General features: G+C 44.3%; 1 long non-coding RNA gene across 1 annotated transcript; it reads right to left on the bottom strand.

Moving 5' to 3' along the window:
- Positions 1-623: 623 nt before the first annotated feature.
- LOC144767860 (uncharacterized) lies at positions 624-17,273 on the bottom strand. Its single transcript, XR_013598365.1, has 5 exons — positions 17,185-17,273; positions 12,832-13,164; positions 11,357-11,374; positions 7,906-8,012; positions 624-994 (listed from the first exon to the last, which is right to left on the bottom strand). It is a non-coding gene; the product is annotated as an uncharacterized LOC144767860 (long non-coding RNA).
- Positions 17,274-22,392: the final 5,119 nt, after the last annotated feature.

Raw genomic sequence — 22,392 nt, 5'->3', positions numbered from 1 at the left:
TCAATGCAATGCAACTCAACACAAGACTCCATGCCGCTCATCAAGCTAAATAATGCCTGATGCATCTCGCTGTAGGATCCCACAATGCTTCTCGAAACCGCTGCTGCGTTGTACTATGCCCTACATCAAGGACAAAATCTCAGCAGGCCTATCCTGATCCCTGTATCCAGCCCACGCTCCATAGCAGTCGGCCTAAACTTGTGACTTTGTACCACTCCAGCATGACCAGATACCACAGTTGGTGCTTTGTGCTTTTGAGTACTATATGTTACCTAAACCTTTAAAATTAAATTGCACTCCTTCTAAATGGATTTTTGTTGTTTTCATGTAAAAAAATTATTAAAATTTACTCCATTTATCTAAAATGGTGTGGAATTGTTTTTGTGTTTTCACTTTATTACTGTTTGTGTATTGCATAAATACTTTACAAATTGCCTCTTAATTTAGCCTGGCTGCTTTTGCGTCAATCTGCTGAAGGGTTAAGCACAGGCAGGTTGAATTAGTGACTTCTTGCGGTGCACCATGACATGGGCTGTGGCTGTTTCTTGATTAAGGTTTAAACCCCTCAACCAACTAAGCAATTTCTCACAACAGCCTCAGCTTAAAAATCTGCAACAAGATTATTCAGAAAATGCAATTTTTAATAATGCTGCAATATTATTTATGGACTAGTTACATGCATAGTTTACAATCACAACAAATACATCTTTGTCCAGTTGATTTGCAAGCTGAGCCTTTGTGTTGTGCATAGATGTGGTAGACAGCTAACAAAAGGATCCTATCAGTCGTCGTAATAAGACAGACATAGAGTGACTACTAAAAGCAGTGCAACCATCAGAAGTGTGATCATGCAACCGTCCATATGTGAATGTCCGCTTGCGACTGTCCACATGGGACCATCCAGCTCTGGCCATCTGGAGGACGTGCAGAACTGGTTGTACTTCAGTCTAATGGCTCAAATAGTTTTTCAGGTAAAGATCTTCCCATTGGAAGGCTAAAATAAATAGAAGATAAATAGAAGAATTAAAAACATTATCTAATGGATACAAGTAATACTGTTCATACCACACACTCTAAACACAATTTATACTAAATGGTGGCAGCATTTTTTACTTATATTCACAAAAACACTTTACTAGGGCACAAGAAAGATGAGACAATGTGGAATGGATTCATTGGTGCTGACATTGTGTGTGTGTGCCCACTGTGTGTCTATTTGACTGTGTGTTTGTGTGCACACGTTTTGTGTGTCTTTTTCAGTGTGCCTGTGTGTGTGTGCCTGTGTGTGTGTGCCTGTCCATTCTTGGGCTTTTTTAAAACGAGTGTGTTTTTTTCGTGTTTGCAAACTGTATTTTAATTACTGTGCAGCCTAAGATCGCGCTTGTGTTATAAGCGCCCAGCTGCCTGCCTTTGACTTCCCAGCGCTTGTAAGCGCTTCGCCTGCTCCCTCACCCTTGTTTGGGGTTTTAGACCGCCCTCGGCTGAGTGTTGACGCCGAGGGCAAAGATCGCATTTCGGCCGCCATCTTGGGGGTAGGACTCTCCGCCCTCGCGCTCTAGCAGCGCTATATAAAGCTCCCCTTTCCCTCCGCGCAGCGGACGCGGTCAGCGAACGCGCCGGACCTGCGCCTGAGTCGCGCCAGAGTCCTGCCCGTCTGCGCCCGTCAGCGTCCCGGAGGCGTTGGGCGTGGCAGGTACCTCTGGCCACTATGCTTTCATACTCCGCTCAAGAGCTCTATTCGTTGTGCAACTGGAATACGTCGTGTCACTTAGTTTATCCTGGCCGATATAGGGGTAAACATAAGTGCCCTGCCTGCTATTGGCACCCTGTTCGCTCCCTCCCTTCCCCTATCCCTGTTAAGGAGTGTAGCATAAAACACCTTTGTTTACTCCTTAATACGAGGTCGTTGCACCGACACACTCAAGAGATTTTTGATCTCCTCTCGACGACCAGTCCCACCTGTTTGATGCTCACTGAGACATGGCTTAATGATTCCTCCCACCCGGATATTGTGGCAGCCATTCCCTCTGACTATACCATCCATCGACAGGACAGGGACAAGGGCAGGGGAGGAGGAGTTGCCTTGGTTGTGAAAAAATCTCTTCCATGCACGGTCACGCATACTCACAACATTGCAGGGGCTGACTCTCTAGCCTTTACCATCTCCCTAACGCCGCAACAAGCGCTGAAGGGTATGATTGTTTATAGACCTCCGGGTCCAGTGGGATCCTTTCTTGATGATCTCCAGCAGGCCATGTCGGTCCTTGTCCTTAGATCGGAACGGTGCCTACTGGCGGGAGACTTCAATTTCCATATGGACGACCACAATGACCAGGACGCCATAACATTGCTGGATATCGCCTCTACCCTAGGTCTCTCCCCCTATCTCTCTGGTCCGACTCACGACAAAGGTCACACACTTGATCTGGTTTTTTCCACCACACCGATCATGGCTGTAACACTTCTGCCAGTCGTTTGGTCTGATCATTATCTTGCCCATTTTGAAATACCATCCACCGAGGCTTCTCCGGCCAGGGCCACGAGGCAGCAGGGCAGCAGCTATAGGGCACTCCATCGGGTGACCCCAGATATGCTAATGCATGCTTGGGTTGATCACCCTGTGCCCTGTATGGGCGACCTGGAGAAAGATCTGGAGAGCCTGCAATCCTGGCTTCTTGCCAGACTAAATGAGCTCGCTCCCTTACAGCCACCCAGATCCGCTGCCCCACGGGTCTCTGCCCCCTGGTTCACGGAGGAATTAGCCCACGCCCGTAGGCAATGCAAAGTTGCTGAGCGGGCTTGGAGAGCCCAGTATGAGCCTGAGGCTAAACAACGTTATAGAATCATGATGAAGTCATACCATGATCTAGTTCTTCAGGGCAAGAAATGTTATTACGCCAAGAGGATTGAAGGCGCAGCTAGCTCCTGTAAGGAGATTTTTTCAATCGTGCGTGAATTCACCAGCCCCCGGTCAATCTCTACTCAGGATGCCCCGGTGGAGACCTGGGCTTATACTATTGCCAACTTCTTCACCACCAAAATCAAGCAAATTCAGGACTCTTTTTTGTCGAGATCTCCAGATGACCTGTCTGCGGTGCCGACTGAGACAGTCTCTTTATCTCCCCCAGGCCTAGCTTTGCTAGACTTCCCTTCCCTTCCGGTTGCTACTTCCTTAGCCTTGATGAGGAACCTTAAATCGGGCTCACCGTTAGATCCGTGCCCAGCAAAATTCCTAGCGAAAATGGCAGACGTCATCAACCCCATAGCTAATCCTATTCTTAATCTATCCCTGAGTCAGGGTTGCCTGCCCCAGGCCTGGAAGCAAGCCATGGTCATCCCCCTGATCAAGAAGCCCAATCTTGACCCAGAGGCGCCTTCCAATTATAGGCCAATCTCGCTCCTTCCAGCACTGACTAAGATCCTGGAGAAGCACGTGCACTGCGTGCTCTCCAACTTCCTGGAGTCTAATGAATTACTTCATGAATCCCAATCGGGCTTTCGCTCCAACCTAAGCACCGAGACGGCGCTCCTGGAAGTCTCGGAGATCGTTAAGGAGGTGCTGGACACGGGAGGCAGGGTGATGTTAGTCATGTTAGACCTGTCGGCGGCGTTTGACACCGTCCCCCATGAGGATCTCCTCACTAGACTTCATGACATCGGACTAGGGGGGACGGTGCTCAACTGGTTCTGTTCCTTTCTGGCCAACCGCCGGCAGACGGTCTGGGTCCCATCTGGGTCCGCCGAGATGCCGCCATTGGGAGTCGGAGTGCCTCAGGGCTCTGTATTGAGCCCTACTCTATTTAACATCTTTATGACCCCTCTGGCGACATTGGCGGAGTCCTACGGGGCCCGGATCGTCTCTTATGCTGACGACACCCAGCTCCTTTTCACCTGTTGTAAGAGCGAAGAGTTCGATGGAGAAAGGATCCGTGAGTGCCTTGGGGCTGTTTTTAGCTGGTTTTCACACAACAGCCTTAAGTGCAACTCGGACAAATCCGAAATACTATTCTTCGGATGCCCATCGGAACCAGATTGGCAGGGATGGTGGCCTGTTGACATGTTCCCTCCCGCTCAGTCCTCTAAGTGGGCTAAGAACCTGGGAGTTAAAATTGACAACGAGCTTTCGCTCAAATCCCAGGTTTCTACTCTTACGGGAACATGCTTTGGGATCCTTAAAATGCTACGCAAGTTCTTTCCCCTTCTCTCGGTGGAACATCGGAGGATCACTGTCCAGGCATCTCATAGGGTCCAGATTGGACTATGCAAATGTCCTATATCTGGGTCTGCCTGAATACCTCCTCCAGCGCTTGCAGGTCACCCAGAACGCTGCTGCGCGTGCAATTTTTGGCCTACACCGTCGCACCAGTGCCTCTAATCTCCTTGTATCCCTTCACTGGCTTCCGGTGCGGAAGAGGATACTGTTCAAGGCCATGACGCTTGCCCATAAGGCCTTGCATGGCAATGGTGCCAAATATCTTCAGAGGAGGCTGGACTTCTATCGACCTGCACGATCCCTCAGGTCAGAAGCCTTGGCTCTTGCTCGGGTGCCACGCGTCAAAAGGGCTCGGCTAGGCGGCCGGTCCTTCAGATTCCTTGCCCCTCAGCTATGGAATACTCTACCGGTGTCCTTGCGAAACACCGCAAACCTGCTTGCCTTCAGGAAAGACTTAAAAACTTGGCTATTCGCTGGATAATCTGTCCCGTCTTCTAGGCCCCTGTTCTTTCACTTTTATTGTTATGTTTTTTCAGCTCTTTCTCTTTGGTCAGGAGCTCAAAGCGCCGGGACACTCCTTTGGACTAGCCGTTGCGCTATAAAAGTTCCATTTTAAAATTTTTAACATAACATGTTGTGTATGTCTAGTTGGGAGAGAGAGAGTGCGTGTTGTGTGTGCACTGCATGTTCATCCTACACTATAGAAATGTACAGGGTCCTGATAGTGATATACACTCAGAATGAAATGCACAAATACTGTCTGCGTAATGTGTATGCATCAGAGATAAGTCATCCTAATTTTGTTAACCATTTTACGTATTTTTAAGTATGATTTTCAACTATTTTATGGATAAACCGTGGGAACTTATGTATATATGTGTGCTCACATGTGAGTCTTACTGTTCAGACTCCACTATTCAGTTTTGGCATCACATGCCTCGTGATGTTTACCTTTGCATCCTGGGTATGGTTTGTAAGAACACATTTACCAGCAGCTTCAGGTACCACATCTGATGATCCCTTTAGCTCATAACCATCATTAGAACATTGGAATGTTGGGAGGTCCATTGAAAACAATGGAGTGCTCCGAGCTGCTAATGGCTGGTATAAGCCCGGAGCTCCAACATTCCAATGTTTCTTTGTTCACAGCTCTGGCTGTGAACAAAGGCTTCAAGGACCCAGAGGGATTTCCAATCCCCTCATGCTCCCATAAGGCTTTGTTCTTTTTTGTTAGAACATTCTGCCCTCTCGTGTCAGAATGTTCTAATAGCCTTATAGCCTTATAGCCCTTCGTAGCATGGCTATACCAGCTATTAAAGTCCCTCTCCCTTGTTAAAGGCCGGAACTCCAACATTCCAATGTTTCTTTGTTCACAGCTCTGGCTGTAAACAAAGGCTTCAGGGAGCCTGAGGGGATTTAAATCCCCTCGCGCTCCCTGACGGCTTTGCTTTATTTGTTAGAACATTCTGCCCTCTAGTGGCAGAATGTCCTAACAGCCTTATAGCCCAACAAAGCTTGCCTTCGGCTTAGGCCTTAAACACTGCAGTGGGCCTTTAATAGCCCGTATAGCCCGGTAAGGCGGGCTATAAGGCTATATTAGAACATTAGAATGTTGAGGGCTCCATTGAAGACAATGAAGCGTCTCTGGGCTTATAATGGCTAGTATAAGCCTTCTGCTTCAACATTACAATGTTTGTCTTTCTGTTTCTTCCTTTTTAATTTTTAAAATGTTACCCTTAGTGGGGGGAATATTCTAATAGCCTTATAAGCCTTCTGCCTCAGGCTATACTGCTTGTTAAAAGGCCCTCGCCCTTGTTATAGGCCCTCGCCTGTAGCATGGCCCTGTAAATTGGGTTCTGGGCCTTTACCAACCAATATAGACATCGGCATCAAGCAAGAAAGCTAAAGGACATGTGGTATCTGGTCACAGTGAAATAGAGAAAGGCAGGGGGAGAATCCCTTTTCTGGGTTGGTTCAAACCATCTACGAGACAAGTGTGTAGTAAGGTGATCGGCTATCGGAAGTTAAAGCTTAGAAAAGAACCACATGGGAACAAATCAGGATAAATGAATGGAAGCAAAGAAACAGAGAGAGGATTGAACAAAAAAAGAATGTGACAAGTGTGGTGATTGGATAGAGAAGAAGGTTGCAGGAGAAGGGAGTGTACATCAAGAACACACTAGAGGGGGGCAGACGGCGTCTACTACCTGCAGACAATAATGACAACTCTGGATAGAGAGGTGAGAAGAAACGTTCAATGCAGTCCAGCAAACATTCCTGAATCACAAATGTCCATATTTAGAATTGAATATGTTAACAGGTGCTCAGTAAGCCCTCTTCACCCAGTTCTGAGTTCAGGAATCAAGAATCCTCCCCCCGCAACCTAGGACAATCTCTCCTGCTGCATTTCTATACCTTTAATCCCCTTGGCTTCCCATGCATATACCTGACGCATCCTCTTGCTCTCTTTCTTGCTTCTCTCTGATGAGTGTTCTCCTGCTTCTTCATTGGCTGATGGTGCACCTCGCTCCGTGACCACAAAGAAACGCCCCTTCGTTCCTCTTTGGTTCAAGTTTCTCACTTCCCGCTTTTCTGGTCCCTATGGGCCCACTTTGCTCTTTCGGTATGTCCTGTTCTGTCCCATGCTCTCCCTTTGTTCTTTTGGGATCCACTTTCTAGATACCTTGCACTCACTCTCACCACATATTTGCTCTGATTTGACACTCCTCTTTCTTGTAAGCAGTGCTTAAATTGAGCCAGTGATTTCCGGGGCTGGCGCTGGCACTTGATTATCAACACCAGCACTTATGACACTCTTTTTTTCTAATTTAAAAAATGATCACAACAGTTCTTTATTAATTTGATATAGAAAAATGACTAATACCTGCAGCTCAAGCCATTCTTCTTGTGTTTGTCACCTAGAATAGTCACACTTGCAGAAGTGTGATGGTTAGTAGTTATGTTGGTACCATTCTTGGCAGCACTGGTAGGGGTAATGGGTGGTGGAATCTGCAGGGGCCTCCTGACGCCCTGGCACTTTTGTTGTGCAAATCAAGCTCTGCTTGTAAGCTTTCCTCACCTCTCTCCATCCAAGTGGAGCCCTAATTTCTGACTCACTTTGTTATCCTAGTGTGTAAGCGTTACAAGGAAGTAAGAAACAGCAACCCCGCAGGGCACTGGACACAAGGGCCTTCAAGAAGGATGAGTCCCTTGGGGCCACAGTGGAACCTGCAGACAGTGACACGCACATCACATTCCATGACAACAGTGACAGTGGACCATGCATCGCTTAACTCAATACATTCAAAGAGGTTGGGGAAAGTCACAGGTCCAGATACACTAAGGAGGCATTTGTAGTGATGACCAACAACCAGAGATGAGCAGGCATTGGACAAGAAGCTCACCCAGAGTGAAAGAGACACAATCTCAGAACAAAGACCAGAACTGGCTGATAGACATAAAGAAGTCTGAGGAGCACACAGAAGAAATAAACTAGGGGTAAAAGGCAGACACCAGAGCTGAGGCTTTGAGGCATGACACCCCCACAATGGGCACCCTCCATCTGGGGATCCTCAATCTAGACTTTCAAAGACCACTCAGCGGCAAGGGGCCATTGGAAACCATGGACAATGCGCCATGGACAAAGAGGATGACATGCATAACACGAGGAACCGTAAGGGAAACTTTCTCACCTTCATCTTCATCACACACAGTGTCACAAAGAGGCCATAGAAAGCAGTCTTGGTAATCAACAGCAGATAAGTAAACTTGGCGGTGTTTGCACTGCGACCATAGGAAGCTGAAATAGAAAACTTTTGTTAGAAAACACTTCATCCTCAGACAAGGTTGTCTATGGATTTCTGATCTTGTCACGCGCCTACTTCATGCACCTCTACATATAGTAGTGTACTTCTTTTGGGCATGTACCAGCTACTACCATTATATTCTATGGGGCTCAAAAATGTGTTAGCTCGCAAAGGTGTTCAGTTAATTCCCTTCTGATATTTACTCCTGTTGGGTTTCAAGTATTGGCCCTGCAGCTGTATGAGTAATTGCATGCAGCAGTCACTCAACCCACTACGTTTTACCATCTTTGGCTCTGGAGCATCAACTTTATTTCAGTGACCGGCATGTGTTAGGCCAACTCATAGAGTTTAAACTCATTGAGTACATTTTAGATGCCAGCAATTTCACAGAACAGTTATACGTTGAGTTACTTGTTTCATTGAGTTAACATTTAATGAACCAAGTGATGGACTCATGAGCAGAAGATGGTGGGATAAAGCAAGATGGAGTGAGTAGAAGAAGGTGGGATAAAGCAAGATGGTTGGAGTAGAAGACGGCTTGATAAAGCAAGCTGTTGTGAGTAGAAGGTGGCATAAAGCAGGATGTGTGAGCAGAAGAAGATGGGATAAAGCAGTATGGTGTGAGTAGAAGGTGGGATAAAGCAGAATTATGTGAGTAGAAGTAGATGGAATAAAGCAGTAGGGTGTGAGTAGAACAAGGCAGGATAAAGCAAGCTGATGTGAGAAGAAAGTGAGATAAAGCAGGATGGTGTGAGTAGAAGGTGGGATAAAGCCGAATGATGTGAGTAGAAGAAGATGGAATAAAGCAGGATGGTGTGAGTGGAAGAAGGCAGGATAACGCAAGCTGTTGTGAATAGAAGGTGGGAGAAAGAAGGATGTGTGAGCAGAAGAAGATGGAATAAATTAGGATGGGTGTGAGTAGAGGAAGATGGAATAAAGCAGGATGGTGTGAGTAGAGGAAGATGGAATAAAGCAGGATGGTATGAGTAGAAGAAGATGAAAAAGCAGGATGGTGTGAGTAGAAGGTGGGAGAAAACAGATGGGTGTGAGTAAAAGAAGATAGAATAAAGCAGGATGGTGTGAGTAGATGAAGATGGAATAAAGCAGAATAATGTGAGTAGAGGAAGATGGAATGGAGCTGGATGGTGTGTTTAGAAGAAGATGGAATAAAGCAGGATAGTGTTAGTAGAAGGAGACGGGATAAAGCATGATGTGTGACTAGAAAAAGGCTAGATAACGCAGGATGTCTGAGTAGAAGGTGGGATAAAGCAGAAAGTTGAGTAGAAGAAACCAGGATAAAGCAGGATGTTGTGAGTAGAAGGCGGGATATAGCAGAATGTTGTGAGAGGGGCTCCCCCTGTTGGTAGTTTGGTGTATTCTTACTGGGAGTCAGTCTCAAAGAGTATTTGGCCCAATAATAGTCATATTTTAGTGCTATTCTACGAGCATGAATAGGTCTCATTGTATTAGTGGTAACAGTAGCTGCTGCGGTCCATGCAGGTAACAACGGTGGGGTGGTGGAGTTGGGTATGGGGGGATTTCGTGGGACGATGCAGAGGGGAAATTAATTATTTATTCAATTTTCCCTCTGCATCGTCCCTCGAAATCCCCCCTCACCCACCCTCATCACTGTTACCTGCATGGACTGCGGCTGTCAAAGTAACTTTACACATGGTAGCAGTACTACTTTGAGCAGTAGATGTTATTTAGCAGGTGTAGTCGCAGTGATAGCACTTATAGTATTGTTACAGGTGTGGTAATAAAAGAGGCACAATGTAAAATAAAATAGTGGTTCTTAATGGTAATGCTACTATTGGAAGTAGAATCTGGAATATTACTACTAGCAGAAGTTGTGCCAGCCCTAACCCTGGTAGTAGTAATAGATATCTTGTAGTGATGGTGTTTCTGCTATCACTGACAGCTTACCTATCAGTGAACCCAGTGAGCCCCTCTGTAGTGGGTGAGGAGTGCATGTGGATAATTTACTTCTGCACCAATGAAGACGAGGCGTTTAAGTAAAGTATGGCTGGGGTTTAATAATGCCCAACTAGTTTTCGAGAAATGTAATATGCATGTTTTCTTTCCTAGGAAGCCAGACGATAATCTTGAAGCCCTTCATTAGATCGAGCATTCGAGACCTCTTTTTATACTTTAGTATATACTTATATGTGTATGTACTTTGTGGGCTCTGAAGATCAGCCCTAGGACTTATTTGCTTCGCTTCCGCTTAGGGACTATTTTCTGTTCAACTGCCTCTATTTAACTGTCTTGATAGAAAACGACCTAAAAATACCAGAATTGCTTACTCGTGAGGGACTTTCATTTTTTATTTTTCCGGCAACTGCCTCTATTTAACTGTCTTGATAGAACCCGACCAGTAGGGGTTAGTAAAATAGCAGAATTGCTTTCTGCTTGTTCAACTGCCTCTATTTAACTTTCTTGATAGAAAACGACCAGCAGAGGTCAGTAAAATACCAGAATTGCTTTCTGCTGAGGGACTTTATATTTTATATTTTTCTGGCAACTGCTTCTATTTAACTACCTTGACAAAAAAGGACCAGCCAAGGTCAGGAAAATACCCGAATCATGGTGGAAGAGGTGTGGCGCAGCGGCCAGTGTGCCTGACTCCGGACTACGGGGTTCATGGTTCGATCCTCGGCAGTGTCCTCCACAAGCTTTAGTAGACAATAATATTTTTCTCAAATCTTGAATTTTCAGTGATATGACCACCAAAGGCCCTGATTTTATATTGAAACCAGAGCATTGGACTATATAATTTCCAGCTGATAGGCAATATTTCTCTAAATGTGTTCCCATATCTGGCATGTCACACAGTTTGGTGCTTACTTTCCCTCCATGTTAAAGAACAGTAGATGCTTCAGCACCCAAATGTGAGACCGATTGCATTGCAAATGCTTGTTTTTGTACTGGTAGTGCTTAATGGGGTGCTAAATGTGTGAAGGTGGTCTTTGAAGATCAATGCATCTGGTAAAATATATTGTGGCCACATAGAGTGCCGCAATAAACCATAAAAATGATTTTTTAATTTCCATGCAGTGATAGAAGAACGTTTTCTTAAAAATCTTCTTGCAGGAGAAAGGGCCATCAGACTACATTTTTACTGGAAATTCGCCCACCCAAAAGTGTTGCAAAAAGATTTCACCAACATTTTTTTTTAAAGAAAGTTTGTGAAATGTTTATGTTTAAAAAAAATACATTTTAATTTTCTATATTGCAGACGTAAGGTTGTAAAAAAATATTTAAAAATGTATGTATGTGTCGACACAGTTCATTCTTACCCTGCGGTTGAGAAAGAAGAAGGTTGCATGTTTCTCACCTGGGGTGACACCACATCCTGGGGAGGGAAGAAAACACATTTAATACACATGTCCTGTGCAGTTCTCAGAAGTTTGTAAACGTTCATCATTATATATTTATGAAATGAAAGCATGAATTTGTGCTTCACGATAGCTCACACCAGTACTCCTGTTCTTAGAAATAGGCGACAAACTTTCTAAATTGCTTCCACGTTACTCTGGGCAAATTTTCGGCCACATGCATCAATGTAGGAATTTGCGATTCCTAAATTGCGAACATTAAGGAATCGCAATTTAGGAATCGCAAATTCCTATGCATCAAGAAATCGCAAAAGTTTTTTTTAATAAATCGCAAAAAATTGCGAGTTCTTTAATTGCGAAAAATGAAAAAAAAATGATGCATCCCAAAAAAGGTTTTTGCATTCGCAAGCGGCCGAATTTTGCGATTCGTACCGTTTGCGTATGCAAAACAGCTTGATGCATGTGGGCATTTGTGACATTTTAATACCCCCAGTAAGTGTCTACCCATTGAGGCACCGAACTGAACTATCTAGGACCTGGGAAAGAGTTTTAGGTTCAGGCGCAAAGAGAAAGGTTTGCAATGTTTGGGAAATAGTCAAAAGAGAATAAAAACAGCTATGTTTTTGTAACGTTTGCTGAACCTCTAATATTCAGAATTGCCCAGGTCTTTAGCCTGAAAGTATCATGGATAAGAAATCCATAAAGCACTGATTTATGTCTTCGCTGTAAATTAAATTCCAGTGCTACTATGCAATAAAATAGATTTTGATGAATACGTTTCTAGGTGGTCGCTAATGATTCAAGTACTCAGGTTTTCGAGTTTTAAGTACCATATTGATAAGTCGATTACAGGTAAGTCACAACCCCTTCTCTCCTTGAACTAGAAGAACTTTGGGGCCGATTCACAGAACAGGTATTTAAAGATGGCATTTAGAAATAGTAAAGTTAGGACTCCTAACTTTACTCCTACTAAACTGAGACAAAATCCTAACTTTACAACTTTTGGTATTCACAAAAGGCATTTAGTAGTAGTAAAGTTAGGAATCCTATCTTTACTACTACTAAATGACTCCTGTGAATACCAAAAGTAGCAAATTTAGGATTTTATCTCAGATTAGTTGTGTGAATCGGCCCCTGAGAGTGTACAAAGTGGACTCTGCCAGACTGTAGGTACAAACTGACCCCATTAAAGGTACATATGCAGGGACATACACGCGCAGACATGCGCACACGCAACCACACACACATATGCACATGTGCACTCAGACAGATCTACAGATGCTTGCAACCACATACAGTGGCTTAAAACACACACACTTGCTCCTACACTCTTGCATACACATACAGACACATGTATGACAACATAACAAAAGCACACATGCAATTACACGAGCCAGTGATAATGCACAGCACTAGCCTCAAAGCTTCTTCACACATTCATTTTATAAATTCATTCCTGTCCCTCGCGTCTTACCCTCTCTGCCTTGGGTCTCCATGGGGACGCTTTGGTTCGTGGGGTCGAAGTACACGCGACACTTGAAGGTAGTTTGTGGGTTCATCCACTCCTTCTTCGGGATCCTGAGCCGGCTGCTCAGGGAGTACATCTTGTCGCTGCCCCGGGTGGGCTGGTCATCGGTCTTCACCCCCTCGGTCCTCTCCACCCCGTTCACTGACCAGCTCAGGACCACATGGTCAGGGTAGAAGTTGGTGGCCAGACACACCAGCGTGGCGCTCCCTCTCTCCTTCACCTCCTGCGGCGATGGGTCGAAGAGAGCCACCTTTGGTACAGTGATCTTGAGTCCATCCTCTGAAAAGGATGGAAAACATATTGAATAATTACTTGCTGTTGACCAGAGACCACAGATGTATTTATTTACACTTCCCAACACTTGTAGAGGATGCCCAGCTTATCTAGATACATAAATGGATACAAAAGAGGTGCACCTGGTGTCTTCGTAGATCTATGCACATGCCATTTTGGTAGGTGTCTAACCCTTACCACCGGCTCCACGTGCTTGCACAAGGATTGAGAGTCTCGGTATTTGGTCTCTGCTCCGGCATCGACAAGGGGCACTCTTAGGTACCGCATTACACCTGTACTGTTGACCCTGTGGTAACAACCCCTCTCTCTTCATTTCCCATAAAACACTCTCATCTTGATTTCTGAAATCTTGTACAATTTTACACAATAAGACAGAGGGAATTCTCTAAGAACAGGGTATATTTAGAACTGTAAATCGTGTTTAATAATGCTAATGACCATCATTAAGAAAATTCAATTCTACCCCTTTCACCGTCCCTCAGTCTTCCTCTGAAGGTGAAATATTCCAACCCTAAAAGCATTCCTGTCATTGGGAGTTTTTAGTGTTCACTTGGGATCCCTGTTTGCACTGCCCATATACCTTGAGCTGCAACCATTTTGAGTCCAGCTCAACAAGAAGCCATATTTGCAATCATTTTATGTTAGTTGTATGCCTTAGGATGCATTGTCCATGTAAATATATTTGGTAGCCCAACTGGACCACTCATAAAACTATTTAGAATCTTAAAAGATTAAAACTGTGACTTTTGCCAAACCTCGGCTTGCAGGCGGCCACTGGTAACAATGTACAGCCACTGCACATGCCCAGACCCTCTGGGTGTTCACTGCTCATGCACCCTCCTGTGCCTTGCGGTACACCGTCAACCACCCCAAATAAAGGGAACATCAAAGATAAAGTGCTCGTAAATGTTTTGTTCTTTAGAGGAAGATCTGGGTTATTGTTCTATGTATTACAGTCAAAAATGTTTTCCAGAAACATGTTTACCACTTTCAGCGTCTTGAGTTAATGTTTCCTTTGACCCTCCAAAAATCTATTTAGCTTCAGGCTCTATTTCCAGTCAGGAGTGGGTTTCTAAGCACTAGGATTTGTCCTTATATCTGCAGATGGGTTGAAAAGAGTCAATTCGCTAAACATCTCATACAAGGGAAGCATTTTGAGCTGGAAGTGAGAAGAATTACCTAGCACAGTCAGTCTGGTGCCTTGACCGAAGTACTGCTCGTACCCGGAGCACAGACACACGTGGCAGTCACAAAACCTGTGTGGGGCGCCTCGGCTACAAACAACTCGTGGCTTTCACAAGCTTGATGATGTAATCCTGAGTGGACTGAACCTGCGCTAACCTAGGGGCATATTATCAACAACTAGCGACATTTTTTTTATCGCTGCGCATCGCTGGATTTTATCGCAGAGATAACGTGCTATTAGCAACGTTTATCTCCAAAGCGATAAAATATCCGGCGATAGCGGCGAAATGTGTGAATATCGCTGTAAATCCAGCGATATGCAGGCATTATCGCTAATAGGAACTTAGCCTGAAAATCCACCTCCCCTTGGATATACAGGCTAAGAACTGGTCTGAGCAGGCGTTAGTTTTCGGCGATATTCGCGCTTAGCGCAATTTTTTTTGTTGCTACGCCTTTGTTGATAATAGGCGATAGCGATGTTAGCGACTTCTTTCAGTCGGTAACAGGTTGGGTACGCCCACTTTGCATGTCATTAGCGATAAATATCATGCAAAGCGGACCCAAACCACTCGCTATCACCCAAAAGGTGTCGCTAACTGATGTTAGCGACAGCTTGCTAATAAGGCGATTAAATTATCGCCGCTTTGCGGCTGAAAACGGTCACAAAAGCAGCGATAATTTCATTTCGCCTGCCTTGATAATATGCCCCCTAGTCCTTTGAATGTTGAGGTAATTCCAATCCAGATTCAAAATCTTTTTCTGATTTGAGTTTAAATCAGTCCCTAAATCGGCCTTTTGGAGCTGACATGGAAACACAACACGATTTTTGTTGCCTGCACTTTTGGGGAGTCAGATATATGGGCTGAGGAGCATCAGATCCCTTCGAAGTTCTCCATTCCTGGTACAACACGTTGGATAAAAGGAAGTTCCAGGTTCTTCTAAGGGATTGGTTTTATTTTGACACCAAGAGACGCCCAGTATGTGTATTTAAAAATAAATTCCTTGTGGTTTGATAACATGTTTCTTAGACACTCTATGAAAGAAGACTCCCTTTCTCTGCATTTGGGATCTACGTGCCCCGGGCATAGGTTTTCCATCATGGGGATCTTTATGAATTATTGAAGATGTAACACTCGGTCTCATGCCTTTTTCTAATCCCTTAGGATTAACTTGTGTCCTTGACAAAATCATGATTCCCCTCAGCAAATCAGCATGCAGGCGTGTGAATTATAAACGAGAGAAGTGGCAATAAAGATTAAATTACCTGGAACAGGAATTTTGCTCCCTCCCCATAGCACAGAGAAGGCACCCCCCACCCAGCACAGCCCTTTTTTTAAAAATTCAAAATACGTTTATTGAATAAAATACAGAAACGTAACATAACACAAAAGAGAAAAGAATAGAAATAACATATGATCAATACTTAATATGCTTATTTTAACTTCTATGTGATCATGAGGGTAAAAAATGGTTCAAAAGCACAGCCCTTTTTCACCTTTACAAGACCTTTGTGTTCACCCTTAACTCAAGAAAATCTTTGTGTTGAGAAAGCAAATTTCCCAACTTTTCACAGATCCACCCAGGATGAATCTCCTTCTTGTTTGAAATGTACATTTTTAATGCAAAGTTTGCATTTTGTTCACATTTGTGTAAATTGCAAAGATTGTCAACTGTGCAGCATCTCATCTGCGGCTGACATGGCCACCAGAGGTTGTTGGTGTAGAGCATTTCCAAGGCAGGTGAATTACCCACATTAGGTTCATACATCTGCAGACAGTAGTGAAGGATACAGAAAGACACACTTATCAAATAATCAACCTCCCCCTGTCCAAAAATGTTCAGTGCACTGTATACACCAGTTATGCCATCACTTCTGAAGCATTTCTGTACAATCCTGAATGCGAGCTCTGAAATAACGAAACTCGTGCAAACAACCCTAGAATTGTTTTATTACAACACACATTTACATATATATTGAAGATAAAGCAGGTACATGTTTTCCAAGCAAAACGGACGAGTCATTCATGAAATAGTGCAAATGTTCAGTGTGATGCATAACGCACAGAATGAACTATTTTCACTTAATCACTATATTGTGGAGAAGTGTGGCTCACTGGTTAGAGGAGGCAGACCCTGATGCAGAGTTCAGCCCCGGGACCAGGGTTCAATCCCCGACGTGGCAGGGTCTTGAGCTCAAAATGTCCACGGACTTGATAATTCTCGCCTCGGTCCCTTCTCGAATCATGGGTTCACACTCTGCAACTCTGGGCAATAGCTTGCTTAATCTCCATTATGGCCCCACCGCGATGGGATGCCTGGTCTTCACCTTGGGGATGCCCAGTAGGGGTTATCTTGCAGGGAAAGCCAGGACGGGTTCCCAAAGCAAGCGCCTTGAGACCTTACGGTGAAAAGGCGCTATATAAGAACGTATGATTTACGATTTTACATACAACCTACACAGACATCGTGTAGCGCTCACTCAGACATGATTTCAGGGCAGGGTGGACTCAGGGTACCTGAGATTCCTTTGCCCTGGAACCTGCCCCCTCTCCCTGCCTGGCAGGAACTTTTACACTTTCTCATTTGATCCTTCCAGAGTTTTTTTCTTCCACCGTCTGTCAAGATTGTGTCTGCGCTCTCTCCCGAACCATGGCTATCCCAATTATTTGTCCCAGGATCACACAGAGAATCCGTCTATTTGTAGCTGTAAACACCACGGCTGCTTCACATTAAATTATACATTCCCAAGAGTCGACAGAATGCAGAGACACACAGACCTTACAGGACAGTGGCTCCAGTGGTCAGGGTGTCACTTCTTACCTAGGACAGTGAGCCGGGTTCCCTCTCCAAAGTACTGAGTGTCGGCGTAGCACAGCCTCAAGGCGCTGTTCCAAAACTAGAGGGGGAAGTGTTGGTGGTCCTGGTCGTGAGGACAGAAGGCAGGAGTACAGGCAGCTGGGGGAGCCTGCCGGCAGGAACACTACCCTACTTCTTGTAATCCAGGTCATGAACAGTAGGGTACACATGACCCCTTAAAGTGTATCATTCGTTACTTCAGTAGAATGAAAGGGAATTAGATTTAGGATGAGTGATGAATGGGTTATGTTATGTTAATATAACTTATTAAGCGCGTGGATGGTCTTTAACAAACACTTGAGAGGTGTCACCAACAACTTGTTAAATCTTCCACTGAGAACAATCAGGCAAAGAGAACCACCTGCTTGCATTGGAAAAATCCCAAATATATTGAGTCTAAGGTTTGATGAGGTCATCTCACTGACCACAAGGAATGGGATGACAACATCACAGACACTTTCTCACTTGGGGTATCCACAGAGGGGATGTTGGGTTCATGTTTTGCAGTAATACATGGGTTTACAGCAAGAGACAATGTACGTAAGACGCCAGTCCTATAAAAATCCCGCTAATAATGGATCCATCGATGGACCAGGGTGCACTTTGTCCAAAGCCACACATTCTAAATTGCAAAACTAACAATAAATAACCGGAGGAGGGACTCAGAGGCCAAACCACTCTGTGTAAACTACTGTTTGAAATTTATATTGAAAACAATTTCATTCCGAGGTTGAGGCCAGCTGAGAATCTTTCAAAGATATTTAAAAGTATTACCACCAATGAGTGATTCCCCACTCACGTACTCACACAATACCCACCTTTGAACAAGTGTGTTTGCAGATTGTCCATCTGCTGCCTGAGGAGAACTTCTGGAATTAGTCTATTGCCTGGGAGATGGTTCATTGTTGTCTTCCTATGGGCACTATTGTAGCTTTTCCAAGATTGATGTTACTAGAATTATTAATACATGGTTGGTACTTGGAAAACCGGCTAGAGAAATAGCGCTCGGTGACCCACCCCTGCCCGCCCCAGGGTTTCACAAAGACAAATGTCATAGTCCACCCGGGTCTGATTTACAACGCTGAGTTGTGGAGTGCCACACACTCTCACATCTCATCTACCACAGCGGCGACCCCGCTAGGACCACCTCTCTCCAGGTCGTTACGGACACTGCGTGCGGTCCTGTGCTTTGGTGTGATAGCCTCCTGGGTGTGTCGGACATGGGACAATGACTTGTAGGCTATGGGCCCGATTCACAGAACTAACTTAAGACAAGATCCTAAACTTACTACTTTTGGTATTCACAGAAGTTAGGATTTTGTCCTAAGTTTGTCTTAAAACAGATTTAAGACAGACTTAAGACAAAATCCTAACTTAAGTCTGTCTTAAGACAAACTTAAGACAAAATCCCAACTTCTGTGAATATCAAAAGTAGTAAGTTTACGATTTTGTCTTAAGTAAGTTCTGTGAATTGGGCCCTAGAAGTTTAGGACAGCAGACTCTGTCTGTGAAGACCTAGAGGGAGTTGGATAACCAAGTCCCCAAGATAATATTCTGAATCTGCACATTAGCAATAAATGGATTTATTTCAACCTGCAAAAATATATTGTTATAGAAGATTTGAGACGGCTCTAAATTATTTTCAGTTACGCATACTTGATAATACTGATGTTTTCTTACCCAACACAGTTAGTTTCGTCCCCTGCCCGAAGTAAGCTGCCTCGTAGGAGCACAGTGACGGAGCAGGAACAGAAAACTACCACAGTCACTAACAATGAATAAGGCCCGACTCTCAAGTGCACCCCACTACTAAGATCTGTGAAGAATGTCTGACCCCAACATGCTTTGATGCAAGATTGAAGATCATTTCTAGCTCTGCACCCCCTCTGAGACTCTAACCCCACACACATGAATAGCACAACGTCTTCACACTTCACGCAGAGACACAATCTGGCATTCAACAACTTCTGAAGGAAGAAAGGTTATCAGTGTGGTGGGACATTACACAAGTAGACACAGTTCTCACCGAGCACGGTTAACCGGGTCCCTTTGCCGAAGTACTGCTCAGAGTTAACACAGTGCTGTGGGACCAGACAAAAAATACTGCATCTGTTTGTGAGTTTAACAAATTTACACTACACCAGCCATGGGATGAGGGCTATTCTACTTAAGGCTTAGGTCTTCTGATCAAAACTGCCTGGATGTAGGAAGGGTTTAGTAAATGGTGCACCTATGGAGACAAACTTGTTTTAAAACAAATGTGTGTTTAAGACAGAAGGAGTTGTTGAAAGTTGTTCTCTCCAATCGAACAGCAACACAACTTTTCACATGGACTGCTTTGTCTCATGGCAGGAACAAGAGCAGAGCCATGACTCTGGAAGCAGGTGATGACCCTCACATGTCAATACTAGATAACTTCATATCAATGCAGAAGGTATGTGACAAAGACCAGTTAACTAGACACAAACACCACATGTGACCCTAACATGTCAATACTAGATAACTTCATATCAATGCAGAAGGTATGTGACAAAGACCAGTTAACTAGACACAAACACCACATGTGACCCTAACATGTCAATACTAGATAACTTCATATCAATGCAGAAGGTATGTGACAAAGACCAGTTAACTAGACACAAACACCACATGTGACCCTAACATGTCAATACTAGATAACTTCATATCAATGCAGAAGGTATGTGACAAAGACCAGCTAACTAGACACAAACACCACATGTGACCCTAACATGTCAATACTAGATAACTTCATATCAATGCAGAAGGTATGTGACAAAGACCAGCTAACTAGACACAAACACCACATGTGACCCTAACATGTCAATACTAGATAACTTCATATCAATGCAGAAGGTATGTGACAAAGACCAGTTAACTAGACACAAACACCACATGTGACCCTAACATGTCAATACTAGATAACTTCATATCAATGCAGAAGGTATGTGACAAAGACCAGTTAACTAGACACAAACACCACATGTGACCCTAACATGTCAATACTAGATAACTTCATATCAATGCAGAAGGTATGTGACAAAGACCAGCTAACTAGACACAAACACCACATGTGACCCTAACATGTCAATACTAGATAACTTCATATCAATGCAGAAGGTATGTGACAAAGACCAGCTAACTAGACACAAACACCACATGTGACCCTAACATGTCAATACTAGATAACTTCATATCAATGCAGAAGGTATGTGACAAAGACCAGTTAACTAGACACAAACACCACATGTGACCCTAACATGTCAATACTAGATAACTTCATATCAATGCAGAAGGTATGTGACAAAGACCAGTTAACTAGACACAAACACCACATGTCTAGACACAGCTTCACTTGTACTTTAACACGGTCATGAGCGGTACAGGTATTATAGGCAAATGTGGAAACCACCATAGCTTACCCAAATCTCAGGTCCAGCGCAACTCCTAAATTGTCTAGAGCAGCGACTAGTCCCTTCACAGGAATCTCCTCCAAGATGCATCGCGAGCTGCACTCATAAACAAATGCCACAATTAAACATTGTTGAACCATCCAACATCTCAGGGCTGTTTCACCCTGAGCCCAGAGCACCTAGTTGTCATGATGTTTTTGTAAAGAGGCCCCATAGGGCTGTACCACAGTGCTCCCGTCCCCACGGCATTACAGTCTCATACAAAAAGACCCCTCCCCCTGGGCACACCCCTCTGACCACAAGAGCTTGTTGTCTGACGTGCTTTTGTGCCGCTGGTGAAGTTTCTAAACTTGCAACTTCCTCTTGTAATCCAAAGATGTCAACTTAGCCCCTCCCAGGAAGTTTACACCTCAACAATAGAACACTGGGTCATGTGAGGCAAGCCACTGTACACAGCTGTGGAGGCAGCATCTGGTGGGAGTGCATTAATACACAACACACACCCAACAGGAGTACAGGTGACTGCAGAGAGCAGCCCACTGGAAGTGGCAGAGGAGAAGGCAAGTGCTGAAGGGAGATGCAAGTGAACACAGCTTGTCTTTCTCCTGGCCGCTCTGCCCTTCAGATCTCCTTACATTGGCAAAGGCTTGTTTACTGCAACCGGCGCAAACCCTTCAACACGTTATGCATTTTCATTATTGTCATTTGCAAGCCTTTTGTGTAACCAAAGATACACGTAACAGTTCAACAACTACTGACATTCATCTATATTATTACATTTTCCAGATAACATGTTTCTCTTTATGATTCCGCAACACTATAATACATGGAGAATATTCAAATCTTTTTGTCATTAATGCCAATATTCATAAAAGTACTTGTATGCAAACTTACCTGTACATCAGCAACGTGAGGTGTGTGTCACATCATACCTCCTGAAATGCCTAAGGTCACCTTCAGATCTGGCCTTTACTGTGGCTGTTTCATTGATGTTTGATATTATCAACTTGTTCTTATATAGTGCTTCATTAGACACCTCTGCCATTCATAAACACTGACCATAGCACTTCAAATTACTACCCAGGGACATTGAACTCATGGTACATCATACATCTATTCAATCGCTGGTATCTAGGCCACAGCGAACAGACAGACGTTTCTCCAGAGAAATATGTGATAACACTGAAGTGGCCTTCACCAGGGCAGATGCCTTAACTGCGAGGTTCCATTGAAGCCTTTGTCTTTATGGGAAAGGCCCATTGTGGGAAGGACCTGAAAAGCTCTACGTCCGAGGTTATGCCTGGATGGGCTCGTCTCAGCGCACTGTCCTGGCGCCGCAGAGGTTGCAAACTGATTAAAGGACTGATATAGATCTTGGCGGATCAATTACTTTGTCATTACGGAAAAATAAATCCCATAACGGATATCTCGTCTGCTGGATTTTGTCTGCCGGAAAATAAATCCTGCAGGATGCAATGGGATTTATATTTCGGCGGACAGGATATCTGTTGCGGTTGTGATGTAGTAACCGGTCTGCCAAGATCTAAATCAGACCCTAATTCCCGCTTTTTGAAGATGCCGGAAATGTTGCTTCTACATTGAAGAGCTTCCAGGCTCCGAGAGACGACTTTAGGATTCCAGGTCTCGCTTCTTTCCAGTGCCCCAGAGGGTCAACCACTGTCCACTCTCAGCTGGGATGCTGGTCTCCCTATACAATATCACCACTTGAGTCCCTGAGGCA

Source organism: Lissotriton helveticus, chromosome 7, assembly GCF_964261635.1.
Source record: "Lissotriton helveticus chromosome 7, aLisHel1.1, whole genome shotgun sequence".
Taxonomy (NCBI): Eukaryota; Metazoa; Chordata; class Amphibia; order Caudata; family Salamandridae; genus Lissotriton; species Lissotriton helveticus.
Note: the sequence above shows the minus strand (reverse complement) of the source record. Positions and strands in the feature narration are given on the sequence as shown.